At 40.2% G+C, this 8894-nt stretch overlaps 1 long non-coding RNA gene across 1 annotated transcript; it reads right to left on the reverse strand.

The window, feature by feature from the left end:
* Nucleotides 1–5258: 5258 nt before the first annotated feature.
* LOC103370456 (uncharacterized) lies at nucleotides 5259–7833 on the reverse strand. The gene is made up of 3 exons (XR_520891.1): nucleotides 7692–7833; nucleotides 7112–7205; nucleotides 5259–5548 (listed from the first exon to the last, which is right to left on the reverse strand). It is a non-coding gene; the product is annotated as an uncharacterized LOC103370456 (long non-coding RNA).
* Between the last annotated feature and the right edge of the window lie 1061 nt (nucleotides 7834–8894).

Genomic DNA, 8894 nt, shown 5'->3' on the forward strand with positions numbered 1-8894 from the left:
TTAATGGACAGAGGTGAGAGTTGCACCAACCAGGAAGTGAATAAGCGTCAATGTTACTTTACCACAACACTTATTTTCATTGTGGTCCTTGAAGTCAAGTTGCAGGAGTCTAGGTTTAAACAGCAGCGTCTGTTACGTCCATGATCTCCTGGCTTTCTAAAGCTAATTGTCGAAGGCCATTTGTTATATTTTTTCATAGATCTGTTCCTATAAGCACAGAAAAGCTGGACTCTGCACACAGAAAGAGTTTTTTTTCTAGCATAAGTTCACACATTCTCGTCTTTGCTGATGCACATATACGGACCTTTGTTTTACACATTATTGGTATCATTTTAGATACATGTTCTGGGTTTCTTCTGATCCAGTGCAAAAAGGTGCAAACCATTCAAGACAACACAGGATCATTTTGACGAGAATGAATGGAGCCGAAAAAGCCGCCTGTGGTCAATCCATACTGGTTAATTGAGGCAGTTAGGGGTAGAAGAGACTTAAAAGCCCAAGTCCTCCTTGACACTGATGGCTGTCCTATAAGGGACCCTCAGTTGGGCCCTCAGGTCTTTTGATAGGGCACTCGCCAGCGTCCTTTGGGGCTGTCTCACCCCCCACAATAAACAAGCAGCCCTTTGTCACCGAGAGAAGGGGGGTCCTGAGGGTTGCTCCTCGTTATTATTTTCTAAAGTAATTATACCTTATTATCTGTGTTTACTTTAGCGGGGGTGCGAGCGTGCAGGTGTGGACCATTCTGCACTGGGGTTGGCAGTCTCACTGGTGAACGCACCCCAGAGTGTCTTTTTTTTTTTTTTTTTTTAACTCTCACCCCGCCATCTTTACTTGGAGGTTTTTTTGGGGGGGTTTTAGTAGTAGTATTGCAGCCCCACCGCTAATTTCAGCCCAACAAAAGAAACGTGCAATTAGGGCTATTATAGTAGCAGCTGCATGCTTCCTAGCTGTGCAGCGACAGCTTCGTCTTCACCCCGGCTCGATGGCGAAGGGATTGGAGAGGTGGAGAAGCAGGCAGAGCGGGGCCTGTAGCAGTGGGAGAGAGAGAGCTGGAATGGTCACAGTAGCCTCCAGTGTCTGCAGAAAAGAGAGGAAAATATAGCCTGGGAGGCTGGTGTGGTTCTTCAGTGTAGACACAGCAGGGACTCTCGCCCACAGGCTCGTGGGCCTTGAGAACAATGGATCTGCCATCTCCCAACATGAAGTGTTATGAAATAGTCCTCGCCACAGTTCCATTGGCTGCTCTCTTGCATGTGGTCTCAGAACTGCGTGGGCCGAGGGAAAACGATTTGCAAATAAGAAAATGCTTTTTGAAGAATTCGGGCATTTAGAGAGACAAGAATCAGTTTCCAGAATTTGTAGCATTTGGAATTATAATTTCTGTATGAGGACTAAACAAGAACTATTCACTGTTTAAAATATTAAAATGCAGCCTTTCGATGTTGATGAAATATTCACTCCAGGGATTGTTATTCAGTCAATATCAGGCACAGTCAGCCATCCGAGTCAAGGTGAATCATGTGGGTCACAAAGGAACAACAAAAAAATGTTTGCAGAAATCAAAGCCGTGATTGAATGGGATCAAAGCAGAACCAGTGCAGAGATTCTGAAAAGCTTTGGCGATCTGTGTGAAGTTGAATATTGAAGGCCCATCGAGGCCCTCACAGCGTCAAACACAAGGGACCAATCTTACGCTCTCAGCACAAACAAAATGGTCACAAGTCCTCCTCTGTTGCTCTCACTTACCAATTCTCTCACTTCACTGACTTCCCAACCCTTGGAATAATCATCTGGCCCAGGGCCCTTTAGTTTCATAAACAGATGCAGGCGTCCTGCAAGTGTGAATCTGAGCTCCCTGAGTTCACTTGATGAACATGAGCCCTTGCGTTATGTGCTGCAGTATGTGCCAGCAAAATATTTATTGTCTTCATTGATGCTGACATTGACATGTATATCAGTGGCAGCTGAGCACAGTATGGACCGCACGCTCAAAGCAGAGCTGTTTAGCTTTGATATGCAGATGATTGGCATTATAACTAAGAAGCAGGGGTTCAGAATTTTCCTACAAGAGAAGAAGACTTTGTCAGATGCTTGTCAGTGTCCTTTTAGTTGGCAACTTTTTAACGTACGACCTGAGCAAACATATTTCCACTGACATCTTTTTGAATCTGTTTGTGACAACTTGAAGTGACTTTTTCCAACTATAATCTAGTACAAAACAACAAATAGTGCTAAAGAATGAGAGCTAATAGAAATAGCAAGCACCAAGCTGAAGGCAGAGGTGCAAAAAAAATGGACGTAGAATTGATCCATATCATAACGGATCAACGCTTAAATAAAAGTAGATTGCACGCGCATTCCAATTTTACTTTATTAAAAGTCTGTATTGATCTTATTAAAAGTCATAAATGCTTTGCCTAATTCACAACATTATATGGGAGAATGAGGAAGGCCAATTTCTTGTAAACTGTAAAAATTCTGATGACTGATCATATTACTGCAGCAATTAGTGTTTATTTAAATAGAACATTTTTCTGCTACAAAGCATTTTTGTTTTGTTTTGTTTTGTTTTGAGGCCTTAAAGACAGATTTTCACAAAACAAAATGTAAAAGATTTCCCATTCCCAAACATCTTGCCTGAGGTATTTTTTCTGAATTAAACGAAGATGTTACACTTGAACAACATCACAAAGGAAATTAGCTTTCTCTGATCATTTATCCAACAAAATGATCAATAGATGTAATGTTTTTCTTCAGAAAAACTAACTACACCCTTGGCCTCAGAAGCTAGCATCGCCTCCGTTAGCAGAAATAACTTCTTGTAGGCGTTTTGCACAATTGTCCACCAGCCTCTAACACCGACTTGTCGAATTTTTGACCACCAAGATGTTTGAGGGTTTTCTTGCATGTACTGCCTGCTCTAAATCCCACCACAACATTTCAATGAGATTCAAATCTGGACTTTTACAAGACCATTCCATAACCTTCCGTTTGTTGTGTTTCAGCCGGCTCCTAGTGGATTTTCTAGTGTGCTTTAAACCATCCTCCTGCTGAAAGGTCCACTGCTGGTCCAGCTGAAACTTTGGATGGTCCCACGGTACCTTCAAACACTGCTTGATACGGTGCAGAGTTTATAGTTGAATCACTGACTGCAAGCTGCACAGTTCCTGAAGCAGCAGCAAAGCAACCCCAAACCAACACATTTCCACCACCAGGCTTTCACGGTTGCTGCTAGATTCTTCTGCTGAAAAGCTGTCTTTGGTTTGCACCAAATATGTCTGCTATGTGGCCAGACAGCTCTATCTTTGACTCTTCTGTCCAGTTATTACAAAAAGCCTCCTCTTTGCCTGTCAGGGAGTTTGCTTTGCTTATACAGTCTGACACCAACAGTTGCAGTTACCTCCAGATCCTGTTCGGAAATTTTGAGGTTCTCGGGGAATTCTTTTTAAATGTCTGGTCTTGGAATGAATTTGCCGGGGCAGCCAGTCCTGGACAAATTGGCAAATTGACTAATTTCCTTACAGTGGAATGCTTGATTTCAAATAATTTGTAGATCTTTTTACCAGTCTTTTTTTTTTTTTCCTTGGAGGCCTTGCAGAGCTCTTTGTATGACACTGAACACTCCAATAGCAGAAAGAACAGCAGATCCCACTGAAGACCATCAGCGATTTGAATAAGGCAGATTCCAGCTGTCACTCCCTAAGAAAGGTCTAATCATTGTTTATCGCTTTATTTTTTAATCGAAGGCTAGATAAATATAGGGGTATACTACTTTCGTCCTTTTTTTTTTTTAAACTGATTGTACAAATGTGTCCAAAAAGCCAACATTTGTCACAACTGTTGCATTTTTCCAATGCATCATCCAGTCTTATACATTTCAGGACACAATCATTTCCAAAAAATCTTGAGACGAGTTAATTCATACTGCAAACAGCTGGAACCTTTAAGATCTCTATATGACTTCATAATTAAAGTCATTTTAGTGCGTGATCTCTTTTTAGCTTATTGTATGTTTTCTAATGTCTTTAAAGTGACTGGTAAGTACATGAGCTCAATAAAGCCCATTCATATTAGTGAAGCTGCTCAAAATGGAGACAGTACAACAAAACAATAATGTACATAAATACAGTGAGTAAATGTTTTCAGGTTACTTTCCACTTCCAGAGGTGGAGGATGGATATTGTTTTCAGGATGAAAGCGGCTCTTGCAGCCTCGGTCTTACTGGCATCCATTTCACCTCATTAGGACCCTGGGACCGAGAGTCGACAAAACACTGAGAGAAATCATTTTGCCGGGGGAGTGTGGCGGGGATAAATTGGCCTCTGGTTCAGTACGAGAGTCCCCGCTGTGCCAAGCGGAAGAGAAGGGCCTGGCTGGCAGTAGGGGCAGGCCCAGGCAAGGCAGGCTGGGAGGCCCCATGCTGAGACCCCCTCCCTGCCTCTGACAAACACGGCAGTGGATAATCTCTCCTTCAGGGACTCGGCCCAGCGCTGTGGGGCTGAGAGGGAAGGGGGATGTTATACAGCACAGTGCAGAGGAACTGCCTCTGTATATGTGTGCAGCGTGCAAGCACACTTACACACACTTGTTTGCATTGTGTGTACTACCACTGCGCACAGCTTATGTACATCTCCATTTTCTCCTGTGTACACTTTTGTTCGCTCTTCCTCTATCATGCAGACATCACTTTGACAGTTTCAATAAACAGAGCCTTTCACAAAAGTACAGTTGCTACAAAATGATCACGAATATCTGTTGAGCACTTGAACCTGAGTAATAGCCTATCATGCAAAATTCATGTAGTCCAAAATAAATGCACAATGTGTCAGAGGGCAATAACAAGCTGCCCATTACAGGTAGATTGTATTGACTTGGCAGGTGTGTTTCTGGGGAGATCAACAGCTCTTACAAAGACTGTAATTTATAGATGTTTTAGCCAAACCCTGAGTCATCTTCTATACCTTCATGACTGCCAAAATGGATTTAGTGTATGTACCAAAGAATAAGAGCAGTCCGGGGGCTAGAAGGAACACGGAATAAATTTGTAGTAGCGACATCAACTCATTGCCCATCCTGCGTGAATTTAAGGCAATTAACATGTATTCTACTTTTACAGCTTGCTCATTTACGGCATCATTTCAATGATTACTCGAGAAATCCACTTATGTCGTCAAGTTAGACGGCCAAGACTGTTCTGTTGATCAGATTAAACACCATTAAGGTAGGTGGAACACAAAAGCGCAACAAAAACACAGATGTAACGCGTAGATAACAGCAAATTTATTAACTACAAATGCTTAACATTTGCAGTATAGTTGGTCAGTAAAAAAAAAAAAACACTCAAAGGAACGGTTTCCTCCAAATTCTTTACTTTCATCGATATTCCTTACAAAAAAAAGAAACAAATTAACGTCCTCAAATCTCTTCTTGTGGTGGGTGGTCAACATATTCAAATATAAATGTCCATATCCAGTGTCGTAGAACACTGAAAGGCCTTGTCAGCCACTATGACGTCTCCATCTTGTAACCATGTTTTTCCAGCTCCGCTCTGCAGGGAGGAAAAGGAAAATAGAAAGATCAAGTCAGCAGAGATGATTACAGGTGGGTGGTTGAGGCATAAGTACCCTCTGCTATTGATTGTAAGAACCATTAGGAGATGGCAGTGAAAAAAAAAAAAAAACATAATATTGCATAATGCATGCAGCTATGGATTTGATGATTACATACTAAATATATATATAGAAGCTGTGCCCTTTAACAATAATGATATCTTTAAGAAATAGCTTAATAGTATGGCTATTGTAATTGGCTTAAATAAAACAATGGCATATTACTGCTGAAAGTGTACTCAAATAAAAACAGAACAGCCACTTATCTATAAACACTTATTGATTATTCACTGAGTGTGAGTGCAAGGAAAGCCTTACGAATCTTATGATGAAAATCTTTTATGTGGAACGCACAATTCAATAGAAATATGAAGCGCAACACAGTTAAGGTACATCTGGGCATTCAGCATTTTGATTTTCTCGTTGTTGTTTTTTTTTGTACTGGTTGTTCTTGTGAAGGTGTCTGGGGCACAATTTCCTATATATGTGAAACATGCAGTGGCCCAGGCTCCTATGGAGGAGCAGTAGAGGCGCTACAAACAGGGTAAAAGCTAAAAAGGCAAGTCCAGTTCCCACACTGCAATTAAATAAAAGATGAACCTGCTCACTAAAAGACAGTTTCAGGATGTGCAGAGTCCTAAAATCAAGCTGCATAGTCACAAAAAACAACCATTACATCCTATGTATTCCCCGTTCTTAATCCTAAATGCCCTTGTCTTTTCTATTTATATTAGCAGAACAAACACAAATATTAGTGTCAGTGAGCAATACAGTTTATTTATACAATATAAACTATCTACTACGTTTTGAAGTGCCTTTACAATGTCAGTTTTGATTTCTTTTCATTAAATGCAGCCCGTTTAATTCTCAGGACATTAATATGTCCATATCAGGCATCTTTCAACTATGTCAGGCCAGTGTCTCAAAGTAAGAGGCTCTAAAATACAATGTATTTAAAGAACTTGTAAGTAAATAATATCAAAACATTTGTAATAGCTTCCATTATTGTAATCATCTATATATCTTTAATGCATTGTAAATGTAGTTGTTCTGAGATGCTGAATGACACAAAGATCATTATTTTAAAATGATAGCTATTTTAGCATTCATCTAATTTATATAAATAACTAAGCAAGCAAGAAGTCCATATCAAATAGTTAGAACTTTTTTTTAAAAGCAAAGACCTGAGTTTAACTAAGATGTATACATATTATGCAAATATTTGGTTAAGTTAAGGACTTTTCCTAAATGCAACTTTTTATTTACTTGCTAACTGTCTTGGGTCGGTGCAACATGAGGAGGAGGATGTAAGCATGACATTCTAATACACACCAAATGACTGAGACAGCCATCTTTCTCACTCATAAAGTGACAGCATTTATGAAAATGAACTCATCCATCTGTGCCAAGCATCTTCATTTGCTGACCTGCTTTACTAGGCACAGAGAGTCTCTAAGGAAATGCAGCTGCATGTTGTGTATGTTGTTGAATGATAAGATTACCTCAGCTGATTTGAAAAATCATCCTCTACGTTGTCATCATCCCAGTTATCTTCCCAAACATGAGCATCTTCATCTTCATCCAGCCCCGTCCAATCTGAGAATTAAAGCATTCCCAACGTTAACATCAACTCTAAATTAATAACTCAACTCTTAAACAAAAAAAAAAGCAACGGGTGCAACTGACGGTGTGAAAATCATATTTAACTGTTAAGATGATCTGAACCCTTTAGCTTGATGACTTAGCTTTATTAGCCTTAGCGTGCTAACGTTAGCCGGTGTATCTAAAAGAGATGGATTATACAGAAGAATCACTGGTAGGTATTGTTAAACATCACTAAAATTGGTGGTTTTGAACTTTTAAGCTACGAACTCAATGAATAGACGAACTATTCCCGCTACATCAGCACACTGTGGGCTGTTTTCGTACTAAGTTCGCTAGCTAATGCTAACGCTAACAGGCTAGGCTAGCTGAGTCACCGCTGCAGGGCCCTGCGTCCAAACGCAACAGCAGTTACAGACAGCCTGTAAAAAAATAAAACAAGAGCTGTAAAGCTTCAACGAGTATATATATAATACTTACTCTCGGCTGGGAATTCTTCAAACTCATCGTCCTCCTCCAGTAAGCCCAGGTCGACGGTCTGTTTCTTGTCTGACATGTTGGCTCTCTCGCTGTGTTGCTGTTTGTTAATGAATGGCTCTCACACGCAGGAATTGTGGGAATTGAAGTTGTTCAAGCGGGTGGCGACTGCGCTAAATGCGCAGGAAAGCGCGCCGTGCTCTACCGCAAGGAGAGGTAAGGCGAGCACCTTTGATTCCCAGTAAACTCAGAGTGTTTTACATTAATAAATATTCACTTAACCACAGACGGTAAAAAAAACAAACAAAAAAAACATCTGTCACCATGAATGAAGGTTTCATGTGGACACTGGAGGAGACACGTAAAGTAATTAAAGTAAAGTACATTTTGTAATTTCTGGTAAGTTTCTAAGCAACCAATTGTGCTTTTTCTGCATTAGTTTATGGTATTTTTTGTGTAAAAGGAAACACAAAATTTAGGCACCAGATAACAATTCAAAACACAATGAAATTTAATGCAGTAAGGCTGTCAGGCACTATGTATGGCTCTTAAATATTCATTCTACAACAACAACAACAATTTCATTTAGCAGACGCTTTTATCTGAGAGCAGATACAACACAAGCAAGGATCCAGTCAGGAGAAAACAATCTAGAGAAGTGCCATTAGTCAACAGACACATATATCGGTACGATTTACTGTTTTACCCTCTTAGTGTCTTGTGTTTGGGAAAGTAACCTCTTTAAAAGTGCATGTGAAACTGTTTCTCATCAGTGACAGATGGATTAAATGTAATTAATTTGTACAGCCCTTAACTTTTAGTGCATCATGTGCGCTTGAGGAAGATTTCTGCTCATGTCCAAAGCTTGTTACTGTCTTTCATATATCACGCATAACCTTTCTGTGGTCTGGGATGACTTTGAAGAATCATCTCAACTACTAGATGTTCCTGAAGCCGACTGAAAAACAAGAATATGACACATTTTTAGCCAAAATGATTCATTCATGTCCTGATTGTGGTGGAAAAAGGTCAGTGTACTTAGTATTGAGGGTGACTCATCTTCTGGGTCCCCTTCAAAGTGTACACCTATGCTTTAGACAAAAAGCAATGACATGCACACAATCAGGTCCGCACATTATCAAGATTTCAAAGATGTTACAGAAGTCTAATTTGGTTGAGATGAACAGATGCATCCATCCATCCATT

Source organism: Stegastes partitus, unplaced genomic scaffold, assembly GCF_000690725.1.
Source record: "Stegastes partitus isolate 25-593 unplaced genomic scaffold, Stegastes_partitus-1.0.2 Scaffold1428, whole genome shotgun sequence".
Taxonomy (NCBI): domain Eukaryota; kingdom Metazoa; phylum Chordata; class Actinopteri; family Pomacentridae; genus Stegastes; species Stegastes partitus.